This window comes from Spermophilus citellus (assembly GCF_964194105.1).
Source record: "Spermophilus citellus genome assembly, chromosome: 5".
Lineage (NCBI taxonomy): Eukaryota > Metazoa > Chordata > Mammalia > Rodentia > Sciuridae > Spermophilus > Spermophilus citellus.
Window position 1 is genome coordinate 81,996,313 of NC_138186.1, and position 14,263 is coordinate 82,010,575.

Sequence of the window (14,263 nt, forward strand, 5' to 3'; positions counted from 1 at the left end):
TCCCCCCCATCCTCCTCTTCTTCCTCCTCCTCCTCCTTCTCCTTCTTCATTTTTAGTTTTATTGATTTTATTTTTTAAATACACAACAGCAGAACGCATTACAATTCTTATTACACATATAGAGTACAAATTTTCATATCTTTGTATATAGAGTATGTTCACACTAATTCATGCCTTTATACATGTTCTTTGTTTTTTTTTTGCATTACAATTCTTATTACACATATATACCACAATTTTTCATATCTCTGTTTATATATAAAGTATGTTGACACCCAATTTGAGTCTTTATACATGTACTTTGGATTATGATGTCCATCACATTCCACCATCCTTGTTAATCCCCTGCCTCTCCCTTTCCCTCCCACCCCTCTTCCCTATCTAGAATTCATGTAATCCTCCTATGCTCCCCCTCCCTACCCCACTATGAGTCAGTCTCTTTATATCAGAGAAAACATTCCACATTTTGTTTTTTTTTGGATTGGCTAACTTCACTTAGCATTATCTTCTCCAACGCCATCCATTTACCTGCAAATGCCATGATTTTATTCTCTTTTAATGCTGAGTAAAATTCCATTGTGTATATATGCCACATATTTTTTTTATCCATTCATCCACTGAAGGGCATCTAGGTTGGCTCCACAGTTTAGCTATTGTGAATTGTGCTGCTATAAACACTAATGTGGCTGTGTCCCTGTAGTATGCTGTTTTTAATTCCTTTGGGTATAGTCCGAGGAGAGGGATAGCTGGTCAAATGGTGGTTCCATTCCCAGGTTTCCAAGGAATCTCCATACTGCTTTCCATATTGGCTGCACCAATTTGCAGTCCTACCAGCAATGTATGAGTGTACCTTTCCCCCCACATCCTCACCAATACTTGTTGTTGTTTAATTTCATAGTAGCTGCCATTCTGACTGGAGTGAGATGATATCTTAGAGTAGTTTTGATTTGCATTTCTCTGATTGCTAGAAATATTTTCATATATTTGTTGATTGATTGTATGTCCTCTTCTGAGAAGTGTCTGTTCAGGTCCTTGACCCATTTGTTGATTGGGTAATTTGTTTTTTTGGTGCTTAGCTTTTTGAGTTCTTTATATACCCTAGAGATTAGTGCTCTATCTGATGTGTGAGGGGTTAAAATTTGCTCCCAGGATGTAGACTCTTTGTTCACCTCAAAGATTGTTTCTTTTATCGAGAAGAAACTTTATAGTTTGATTCCATCCCATTTATTGATTTTTGGTTTTCCATCTTCAACAAATGGTGCTGGGAAAACTGGAAATCCATATGCAACAAAATGAAATTAAAGCCCTATTTCTCACCATGCACAAAACTTAACTCAAAATGGATCAAGGACCCCGGAATTAAACCAGAGACTCTTTGTCTAATAGAAGAAAAAGTAGGCCCTAATCTTCATCATGTGGGATTAGGCCCCAATTTCCTTAATAAGACTCTTATAGTGCAAGAATTAAAACCAAGAATCTCTCTGCTTCTTGATCACCATAATCTGAGCTGCTTCCCTCTGCCGCACACTCCATCATGATGTTCAGTCTCCTGTCCAGCCCCAAGAAATGGAGCTGGCCTTCTATGGGCTAAGACCTCTGAAACCGCGAGCCCTCAAATAAACTATTCCTCCACTACTGTTGTTCTGGTCAGATCCTTTAGTCACAGCAGGGAAAAAGCTGACGAAAATGGGGCGGTGTGTGTGTGTGTGTGTGTGTGTGTGCTCGCATGCGCGCGTACATTACGCACGTGCCTAAAGAAAGCTCTATAGAAGTGACATCTTTGCTGAGACTTGTAATAAATGTTAAAAGTTCGGCAGATGAGGGAGATAAGCATCATAGACAGAGAATGGTGCCAGGAGGCAATTAGGGTTGGTGATCCTTTGGGGAACCAGTGCATAGGGGAGGTAGGAAGAGAGGCCCAGACTGCAGGCGGAGGTGGTTTTGAAGGGCCTTGGATCTTGGGTGAATAATATGAAAATTAACACAGAAACACAGAGGTTGTTCAGGAGAGTGACATGACCAGATATGTTTCCTTAAAAAGATTTTTTTCTTTTTTCTTTTCTTTTCTTTTTTTTTTAACATTTGAAGAGAGCAAAACCAGAGGCCAGAAAAGTAATTAGGAAAGTTCTTCAGTGGTACAGGTAATAGACATTGAGGGCTTTAACTAAGGCCATGGAAATAGGTCTGAAAAGTGGGTAACAAATGGAAAAGAGATTTAGGAGGCAGGACCAATTGTAATCAGGGCAGATATAAAATGTAAAAGGTGAAGAGGCAGGAAGAGTTGAGAACGGGTTCATGATGTAATGCCAGGGTGCCTGAGGGGAAAGTCATCATATAAGGTGAGATATCATTAGATAAAAAGGCAACTCTTGAAGGAAAATGATTAGTTTAGTTTTAGAAAGTGTTTCCAAAATTAAAAAAAGGAAAAAATGCTAATACATTGTTAGTATCTGTGTCAAACTGAATGGAACTAATGGATTGATTGGTGATGGGTTGAAGTTTATATTCATCCTTCAAATGATAAGCCATGAAAAGATGGACTCTCATTTCCTTTTCCTTATTATTTCAATGTAACCATTTGTCTTCATAGTAGCTGCCATTCTGACTGGAGTGAGATGAAATCTTAGAGTGGTTTTGATTTGCATTTCTCTAATTGCTAGAGATGATGAACATTTATTCATATATTTGTTGATTGATTGTATGTCCTCTTCTGAGAAGTGTCTGTTCAGGTCCTTGACCCATTTATTGATTGGGTTATTTGTTTTTTTCGGTGCTTAGCTTTTTGAGTTCTTTATATACCTTAGATATTGGTGCTCTATCTGATGTGTGAGGGGTTAAAATTTCAGGATGTGGGGCTCTCTATACACCTCGCAGATTGTTTGTTTTGCTGAGAAGAAACTTTTTAGTTTGATTCCATCCCATCTATTGATTCTTGGTTCAGATATCCACTATGAATGGACACACTATCTACAATGTGCTTATAATATGATTGGGAAGAGAAACAAGGGCACTTGAAATGATAACAAGATTAGACTTTAAATATATATCAAGTGAGTGATGTAGACAAGGGTGAGATTATTTCCAGTTGAAACATTCAGAAAAAAATTCAGTATTCTTCTGTTTCTCCTTTATCACCTACATCTTGTCTCTGATACTCACCAATCTGGTGTCTCCCCATGTCTAAGCAATAGGCTGAGTGGAAAATATCATTGGAACATAACTGAGATGTAAGAGGCCCAAGAAATTCTCCATGGCTGGGCAGAGGAGTTGGAGGTCAGGTCAGTGACAGCAGCCTTATCATTGCTAGCATACACTTGAATCACCTGGAGACTTTGTTAAAATGCAGATTTCTCCAGGGGCCTGAGATTCTGCAGGTATGCAAGTTCTCTAGTGATGCCTTGGTGCTCCTGGTCTGTGGACCACACTGAGCAGTAGGGCGAGAGTACTTCTGTCAGTGTGGTTGAAATTATTGGCTTTGGAATTGGATAAACTGGAGAAGAATATTGCTTTTATCAGATATGAAGGAGCTGACTTTGGACAAGTCATTAAACCTTGATTTAAGTTTATTTTTCTATGAAAATAATGTCCTACTTTGAAGGTCAACAATGTTGATATACTTTCTGGCCTTGAGGATGGCTTTCATGATCGGAGGAAATTTTCAGGGGCAATTGTTTTTTTTTTTTTTTTTTTTTTTTTTTTAAGAGGGGGAGAGAGAGAGAGAGAGAGAGAGAGAGAGAGAGAGGGGGAGGGGATTTTTAAATATTTATTTATTTATTTATTTTAGTTTTCGGTGGACACAACATCTTTATTTTATTTTTATGTGGTGCTGAGGATTGAACCCAGCGCCCCGAGCATGCCAGATGAGCGCGTTACTGCTTGAGCCACATCCCTGGCCTGGCAATTGGGTTTTAAAAATTAATATTCAATTTAATTAAGATTACACATTCAAACACTTTAAGAGCTTAGACTCAAGCAGACACCCATGTTTGCATCTCAGCTCTATAACTCACTATTGTGTGACCTTGGGCCAGGGACACATCCTTGTTCGCATCCACACATCTTCAGCACCTGCACCCTGTGTAGGTGTCATAATTATCCCAGCTGAAGTCTCAGTTTCCACTTCCGTCACCTGGAAATACTAATAGGGTGATTGTGAGGAATAAATGAGTTAATGTGTGAAAAACACTTAGGAAAAAATTGCCATTTAAGAAGCTTTTCTCATTACTCTTTCAGCTGTCAGGCTCAACTCACAAATCTTAGCCCATTTTAAGTCATTTATAAAGTTATATTTCCAACGTATAAGCTTCAAATCGCATTTATAAATCCAGAAATTTTTTCAATGGAAAAAAGTTTAAAAATCAAACTGCATAAAAAATTAGAAAATCAAATCATATAAACCATCTACATAATTTTAACAAATCTTATAAATATGGGGAGCTTTGGGTAGTGGACATAGCATAGAAATGACAGGTGTGGTCCACTCTGGGTACAGAAAATAGAGAGGTGCAGGATCTGTGGAGAATTTAAACACAATAGTCAACCAAGTAGATGTTGATTGGTCTGCTCGTTATTATCATGTGCTTACCTGCTAACAATAACTGTAATAAAATATTCCCCAAGCAAAAAGGGTCACCCCTACAGTCTGTACCCCTTGGAACCAACATGGTTAAAATATTAGCTCAGTTTTATTTCATTTTTCATTTAAAAATAACGAATCTCAGTTGTCTTACCCACAAATTACTGTTATTAAATATTATAAATAATTAAATGTCATATATTTACCATTTCCCCTAAATGTAGTTTAAAATATTAATACTATAGGTTTGATTTGTATCACCATTTATAGAGTTAATTACACATTGTCTGAGGGTTTAACAATGTCGACTCAATAACAGTGAAACAAGCACTTACCATAGATACAATTAGTGTCCTGGGTTCTAAGTATGGATTCTTGGGGCAAAATGCCTGGTTTTGAAGCCTGCCCTGCCACTTGCTAGCTGTGTAACCCTGGAATGGTTATAAACCTCTCTATGCTTCCATTTCCTCTTATAGCAAATGGGGAAACTAATAAAACATAGCTACCTCATGAGGTTTAAATAAATTATACTAAGCTGTTTAGTGTGTATAAAAATTGGTTGACCATATGAGCATGATTTATGAATTCTCTATTCCATTTTATCCGTCTATTTATCTATATGTAGACCAATACCACACTATCTGCATTACTGTATCTTCATATGAAGTCTCGAAATCAGGCACTCCAAGTTCTCCAATGTTATTCTTTTTCAAGGTTGCTTTGGCTGCCCTTCACTAGCAATGCTCTGTGGTCCTGAAGCTTTTTTTGTGGGAAAGTTTTTTATTTTAAACTCAATGTCCTTAACAGAAATTGGGTTATTCATGTTTTTTAAAATTATTTTTATTCGTGTGTGTGTGCGCGCGCGCTGGGGTTGTAGCTAAGTGGTAGAGCACTCACCTAATATGGGCAAAGCCCTGGGTTTGACCTCAGCACCACACAAAAATAAATAAATTAATTAAAGATAGTGTGTCCAACTACAACTAAAAAATAAATGTAAAAAAAGAGAATTTCTTTTTATTCTATTTTGGTAAGTTGAATCTTTTGAGGAATTTTTCCATTTCGTAAAATTTGTGATATTTATTGGCATATTTTTATATGATAGCCTCTTAACCTTTAAAAATACATAGTTTCTATAGATTGGCATTGTCTCTCATTCTGGGTATTGGTAATTTGTGTGTGTGTGCACACATGGGTATGTTTCCCCTTTTCTTTTTTTGTGTGTGGGGTTGCCAGGGATTGAACTTAGGGGCACTCAACCACTGAGCCACATCCCCAGCCCTTTTTGTATTTTATTTAGAGACAGGGTCTCACCCAGTTGCTTAGTGCCTTGCTTTTGCTGAGGCTGGCTTTGAACTCGAAATCCTCCTGTCTCAGCCTCCTGAGTCACTGAGATTACAGCAACGAGCTAGTGTGCCTGGCTCATTTTTCCTTTCTTGATCTTTCTTTCTTGATTTGTTTTAACTAGGGGCTTATAAATTTTGTTAATCATTTTTTGCTTTGCTAATTTTCTCTATTTTGTATTTTATATTTATGTATCAATGCTTGTTTGTGTTTATTTACTGTTTACTTCCCTGTATTTATTTTGAGCTTAATATGCTTTCTATGCTTTTTTTCTCCCTATAATCTTTTTTTAACAAGTTTTTTAGTTGTAAATGGACACAATACGTCTATTTTATTTATTTATTTTTATTTAGTGCTGAGGATTGAACCCAGTGCCTCACATGTGATAGGCAAGCACTCTACCACTGAGCTATAATCCTAGCCCTTTTTCTAGGTTCTTAAGGTAGAAACTTAGATAATTGACTTTTAGACATTTTGTGTTTCAAATATAAGCAAACTAAGTTTTAAATTTCCCTTTAAGCACTATTTTAACTGCACCCCACACATTTTTTATATGCTATTTAATTTTTACTCAGTTAAAAATCTTTTCAAATTTATCTTCTCATTTCTTTTATCTGTAGGTTATTTATCAGAGCATCATTTAATTTCCAATTATTTTTTCTTCTGTGCTGTCTGAGGTTTTCTCAAAGGCAGTCTTCCTAAGCTCTCTGCATAGTATGCTGGTATTTTCTTTTGAATTTATTTAAGAAGAGAAGGGCTAGGCTGATGCTTTGGGTATAACTATTAAGACAATTATTCAATTTGGATAAAGTATTATTGATTGAGAAGGTGTTTTGTGTTCAATGCTATGATCTATTTTACCAATAGCTTCTGGAACTAGCCTCACAACTGGAAGTAGAAGGGATATTCCTGGCACCTTTATTGCAAAGTATTTCCAAAACTCTATGCCTTAATGCACCTGAACCATGCTCTAGAAAAAGAATTTTGTAGTTCAAATTGTTGACATATTACTCATTTCCAGCATTGCTATTTGTGTGTGTGTGTGTGTTTTCAAGCAATAATTCATTTTAGGAGATTTTCTAAGTAAAGTAATACATAATTGAACTGTGAACAAACTCTTCAAGCTTCAAGTGGTAACTCATTGCTGTAAACTCCATTTTAAGAGATTACAACCATGTACTACTGAAAAAAAGTTTGTAAGAAAGGTGTATGTTATGAACCACAAATTGTGTGTGTATGTATACCAATAATTCTGAGGAAAGAATTATCTTTGAATATTTAGGAAAGTGGATCACAGAATTTACATGTTTGAATTTTAACAAGAAAAACATAATTCTAAACTAAAACAATGGAAATAAACTAGGAAATACTAGTTAAGAATTTAGCTAAAATAGTCAAGGTTTCTAATATTTTATAGGTAGCAATAATACTTTAGGTTATATCATAAAAAGAAAAGCCTGATATTCAGCATAATATAAATAAAGTATTTATTTATATTATGCCAGAAATTTAAAAATTGCACTCTTTGCTTGAAACATAGTATCAGTAATTATACATTTGCTAAATAAAAGGAAGAATGAATGCATGGATATAATTTTTATTAGTATTTTGATCATAGTTACTATGTGCCTACACACTTTAATCCTTTTTCTTTTTTTCTTCTTTAGTCAAATTTTGATCATGTTGTATGCAAGTTATTCTTGTTTTAAATAATATTAATATTGCTTTTCATGTTATTTTAAAACAGTTCATTATATAGTTTTATCATAATTTATGTAACTAATCACCTGTCATATATAAAGTTTATTTGCATTGCTTTTTATTGTTTTTAATGAGTATGTTATAGTTATACATAATATTAGTTTATTTGACATAATCACATGGAATATAATTTTCTCCACTTCAGTCCCTAGTACTTTCCTTTCCCTCTCCTCCCTCCCCCCATTCCCTTTCCTCTACTCTACTGGTCTTCCTTGTATTTATTTCTAATTTTTTAAATTGGTGTTTGTTTTACAGATATACATAAAGATGAGATTCACTGTGGCATGTTTATATGTGTACATGGCATAATTTGGACAATTTTATTCTATGATTCTTCCCCTTTCCCTTCCGCTTCAGTGATCTTCCTTCTGTTTTGATGAGATTCCCCACCACTATCTGCCTGCTTTTTTCTTCTTATTTTAGTTTAACTTATATATATGAGAGAAAACACTTGACCCTTGACTTTCTGGGTCTGGCTGTTCTCCAATTCTATCCATTTATCTGCAAATGTCATAATTTCATTCTTCTTTATTGCTGAGTAAAACTCCTTTGTCTATATATACCATATTATTATTTTTTTAATCTATTTGTCAACAGGCACCTGGACTGGTTCCATAACTTGACTATTGTGAGTTGCACGGCTATAAACCTTGATGTGACTGAATCACCATAGTAAGCTGATGTTAGTTCTTTTGGATAAACACCAAGAAGTGGGATAGCTGGGTCATATGGTGATTTCATTCCTAGTTTTTTGAGGAGTCTCCATACTGCTTTTTAGGGTGGGTGAACTAATTTGAAGTCCCACCAAAAATTTATGAGTGTACCTTTTCTCCCACATCCTTATCAACATTTATTATTATTATTTGCATTCTGACTGAAGTGAGATGAAACCTCAATGTAGTTTTGATTTGCATTTCCCTGATTGCTAGGGATGTTGAACATATTTTCATATATTTTTTTGGCCATATGTGTTTCTTCTTTTGAAAAATGTCTGTTTAGTTTTTTTGCCCACTTAGTTATTGGGTAATTTCTGGTTTGGTTTTTTGAGTTCTTTATGTATTCTGGGTATTAATCCCCCGTGGATGAGCAGCTAGAAAAGATTTCATCCCATTCTGTAGGCTCTCTCTTCATGTTCTTAATTATTACTTTTGCTCTGCAGAAGCTTTTATTCCACTTATTGATTCTTGGTTTTATTCTTGCACTTTAGGAACCTTGTTAAGGAAATCAGTGCTGCACCATATGTTGGAGTTGAGTCTATGTTTTCTTGTGGCTGTTGCAGTTTCTGGTCTAATCCACTTTGAATTGACTTTTGTGCATGGTGAAAGAATAGGTTCTAGTTTCATTCTACATATGGATATACAGTTTTCTCAGCACCATTTCTTACAAAGGCTATCTTTTCTCTAACTTAATGTTTTTGGCATCTTTGTTATGAATCAGATCTATGTGTGTGAATTTGTCTCTCTGTCTTCTATTTGTTTGATGTCTGCTTTGGTGCCAGTATGATGTTGTTTTTGTTACTCTAGCTCTGTAGTACAATTTAAGGTCTGATATTGTGATACTTCTAGCATTTCTCTTCTTGTTCAGGATTTCTTTGGCTATTTGGTCAGGGTCCTTAGTCTTCCAAATGAATTTTAGAATTCTTTTTTTCTAGTTCTATTAAAACATGTCATTGGTATTTTGATGGGAATTGCATTGAATCTGTATAACACTCTTGGTCATATGGCCATTTTGATATTAATTCTGACTATCCAAGAACAGGGGAGTCTTTCCATTTTATAAGATTTTCTTCGATTTCTTTCTTTAGGGTTCTTTAGTTTTCATTGTAGAGGTCTTTCATCTCCTTGGTTAGATTAATTCCCAGGTATTATTTTATTTTATTTTTTGAGGTTATTATGAATTAAATGCTTTTCCTGATTTTTTTCTCAACACAAAAACATTGTTTGAGTATAGAAAAGCTATTGATTTTTATCCTGCTACTTTACTGAGTTCATTTATCAGCTCTAGAAATCTTTTGGTGAAGTTTTTTTTTGGTCACCTAAATATAGGATCATGTTCTAGGGAATTAGAGATAATTTGTCTTCTTCTTTTCCTATTTAAATCCCTTTAATTTTCTTTTCTTTCCTGATTGCTCTGGCTAGAGTTTCAAGAATTATGTTGAATAGGAATGGTGAAAGTGGACGTCTTTTTCTTGCTCCTGATTTTAGAGGAAATGCTTTTAGTTTTTTTCCATTCTCTATAATGTTGTCCTTGAGCTTGTCATAGATAGCCTTTATAATGCTGAGGTAAGTTCCTCCTATCCCTAACAAGTTCTCTAGTGTTTCAAACACAAATGGGTGCTATACTTTGTTGAATGCTTTTTCTGCATCTATTGAAATAATCATGATTCTTGTCCTTAATTCTATCTGCATAGTGAATTACATGTATTGCTTTGTATATATGGAAACACCCTTGTTATCCATGGGATGAAACTCACTTGATCATGGTGCACTATTGTCTTAATTGTTTTTGAATATGATTTTCCAATATTTTATTAAGGATTTTTCATCTATGTTCATCAGGGATATTTGTCTGAAGTTTTCTTTCCTGGAAGTGTCTGTCTGGTTTTGGTATCAAGGTAATGCTGGCTTTATAGGATGAATTTGTTAGTGTTTCCTTCATTTCTATTTCATGAATTAACTTGAGGAGGGCTAGCATTATTCTTCTTTGAAGGTCTTGTAGAACTCAGCTGAGAATCCATTTGGCCCTGGGCTTTTGTTTTTTGGAAGGCTTTTAATTACTACTTCAATCTCATTGTTTAATATTGGTGTGTTTAACTTTTCTATATCCTCATGGTTCAAATTGTGTAGGTCATATGTTTCTACAAATTTGTCAATATCATCTAGATATTCCAGTTTATTGGAGTATACATTTTTAAAATAGTTTTTAATGATCCTCTGGATTTCAGAAGGGTCTGTGGTGATATTTCATCTCTAATTTTGTTTATTTGCGTCTTTTCTCTTTCTTTTGGTTAGTTTGGCTAAGGGTTTGTTAATTTTGTTTTATGTTTAGAGAATCAACCATCTAAAACATTACAGGAAATACAATCAAATGGGGGTGAGGACATAATATCAAATACTAGTATAACCACTATCAATTCAAAATGAAGAGTAATATATGTAAGATCAAAATTGATGTTAGGGCTATTTATAATAATCCATGCCATGGTGGAGAAATTTCTTATTGAGTCTTTATTGTTTGGATTTCATCAGGATTTGGGTCCTTTAGAAGATGCCCATCATTCTTTAGCTTTGGATTCTCTGAGAGGTGCTGGGCACAAGAGCTAGTTCTCTGGTTGTTATGAATTTCTCACCAGCTGGTTCTTATTCATCAGCTCAGGGATGTGAGCCTGCATGCTTAGAGGGTGCTATTCTGTGTCTGCTGGCTGTTTCTACTGGGTTTGGGGGTACAGGATGCAGGGCTCAAGGCTGTTGTGCTAACAGCCACGAGATGCTGTGTACCAATTCCCCCTCACAAGGCCTTCTTTAAAGTGGCATAGATCCTGGTGGCTGTCTGCAAATGTGGGACCTGTGATCGGGGGCTCTCTGGGTAGTTTGTGGTACAGAAGCTCCCCCCACCCTATATAGATCACCAAGATACTGTCCCTATGACTGGGATGTAGAGTCAGTTGATCTGCCTGTGTCTGAGCTCCTACTTCTTGTGGCTGTGAGTTACTGGTGGCCACTGCCCTCTATTGGGTCTTCTTTGGAGTGATGCTATTTAAGCACTTGGTGGCTGCCTGCAACTGTGGGGCCTGTGGGTACCGACTATGTGGGCTGTCTGTGGCATTGAGACCTCTATTGATGTAGATCAATGAGGTTTTAATCCATTGTTGTGTTGGGGATAAGATGTCAGTTGGTCCATCTTTGACAGAGCTCCCTAGGAAGCTGTGTTGAGCACTGGGTCGGGGCTAGTACTCTCTGGGAGTGATCAGCTCTTGGGTCAGCTTCATCCTACTCCCTTTATTTATGGGAAGGCAGCAAGGGTTTCAGTAACTTTCTGCTAACAAATTCTCTCTACAAGTTCCTTCTAGATGGATTACTGGGACAACCCCTTTCATGTATTCCCTCTGGTTTTATTTGTTACCGTCTAAAGGTGGGGAGAAGGCTGTGTTGATTAAATTTCTTCTAGGGAGGCTGGCTGGCTGTAGGCTCTACAAAATGACTTGCATGCCTGGCATAGTTTTCAGTCCACAATTTGGGTTTAACTGATTGATCTCCTTCACTATCTTTGCTATTCCTGTTGCATTTTTAACTCACTCTGCTTTTCTTTCCAACCGTTGTTAAGTAAGTAAGCTTATGGTCTTTTTCTTTCCCTCTTTTTTTGTTCTCTCTCTCCCCCAGCCAAACCCTAATGAGGGTTTGGGGTCAAGGAAACTTATCCTTATTGTCTGCCCCAGTACCCAAACTACTAGCTCCTCCAAGTTTCAAACTATCCAGTATGGAGTTTTAGAGTTTTTACTCCACCACCCACCTTTCTGCCCAGTTGTTTGTTCACTGCTTCCTTTCTGGGTTGTGGAAGGATCCAGGGTTGCTGCTTAAATATGCTCCACCGATGTGATTCTGCAATCTATATATGGGGTAAAAATGGGAGTTCATAATCCGCTTGAATCAAATGTATGAAATATGATATGTCAAGAGCTTTGTAATGTTTTGAACAACTAATAATAAAAAAAAGAAAAAAAAAGAAATCTGCTCCACTATCTTTGGTCTTCTCCAGCAGTGTTATTTTATAGATATAGTGATGCAGATTCTAATATTTTTGAGGGATTTAGGCTTTTCCTTCCTTCTCTCAATGGAAAGAAGTCCCATTGTGAGTCTAAGACAACATGGAGTCCCAAGGACCCACTGTAATTGGTTCTACTAGAGGAGCAAACTTCTGGAGGTAGTGTCAGGCTGTGTGCCCTGGGAAAGGTATTATGGAATAAGCTGCTCAACCTGCCTGTCACCTGGATCTTTTGATAAAGTCTAAGAAAGTTATTTAAGAGTGGGGTCAGGAGGACTTTCCTGAAGGATTCTCCTATAAATGTCTCTTAGGATTTTATCAGGATAAAAGCAGAGAGTGGCTGAATAGAAACCCATGGGTTGTTGCTGTCATCTCTTTCTATAATAAGACTACGATGTAGTAGCTACCAAGCAATTAGTGTAACAGCTCATAATACTAGATAATATTTATTGAGTATTTTCTATGAATCAGGTTCTGTACTACATCTCTCTGGTCATGTTGTATTTAAATCACAAAAGACCCTAAGCTAAATATTACTGCTAGTCCCTTGGAACTTTCAGGGAATTAAGTGGCTTGCCTCAGGTCAGCAAGGACATTTTCTTCAGACAAGTTTGCCCTCAAAACAGTTTGTCAAAAATGGAGAGACTTTCCTTTCTATCCTAGGCATCTAATCACTTTCTATAATAGAGCCAACTTTGTTTTTGGGCAAGTGGAAGTCAAATATATTTTGAAAAGCTCTCCACAGACTAGGCATCACAATGATTGAAACGTTTTCTTCCAATCATGGGGTCTGTATTACACAGAAAAACCAATGATGCAGAGAGGCCCAAGATATTTTTGACAAGCTTTCCTTTGACAATGAGAGCAACAGCACATCTACATCCCATCTGTTTCTCCACTGCATACTAATCCCAGAGTCTATCAGTTTGAATTTATTCCCTGAAGAGCAACTCCAGACTCAAGAATTTATTCTTAATTCTTTAGGGAGAATTTCCATATCCTATATTAATAATCATAAGAATTCAGTAGCAGTGTCACCCAGAGCACTCCGAAGATTGTTCTCTTTTCTTGCACAGAGACAGGTTGTTAATGAACTGATAAATAAAACCTTGAAAAATCAAAATTTACAGCATAATACTTGTCATTTGGACATATTTTCAGTATGATGGCTCTAACAATGTACCTCTGAAGCATTTATTGTAATATTAAGTAGACAAGAAAAATGCTAGTGAGAGATCCAGCTAGGTCTATCCAGATTTTCTCCTTTAATGGAAAACTTCTGGACATAGGGCTGCTTCCTGGATGTGTGACCTGTGCAGTCACACAGGGTCCCGTGCAGTTACAGGTCCTGTGTAAGATCCTGCACTTGCTTTAATGTTTGGCAGTTATCATGAAATTCTTAATAAATTTATCTTTGAAATTGCACTTTGAAGGAATAATGCAGCATTTGGGTGATCAGAGATATGTCCACTTTTACATGTAGTGCTTATGATGGCCCATGGGCACTAGATTCTGGCAGCATCACAATACATGGGAATTTTTGTATTCTCCCTCCCTCTCTCTCTCTGTGTGTTTCAATATGGGGGTTTGGACCCATGGTCTTGTTCATGCTAGGCAAGCACTCTACTACTTAGCTACATTTCAAGCCTTTTATTTTGATACAGGGTCTCACTAAGTTGCCAAGGCTGGCCTAGAACTTGTGATCCTCATGCTTCAGTCTCCCAAATCGAAATGTGCCACTGTGCCTGGCTTCTTTCTCAAAAGAATACAAGGTAAGAATGATATGTGAGAATGAGAAAGTAGCACTACCAACAGCCCCAGGAG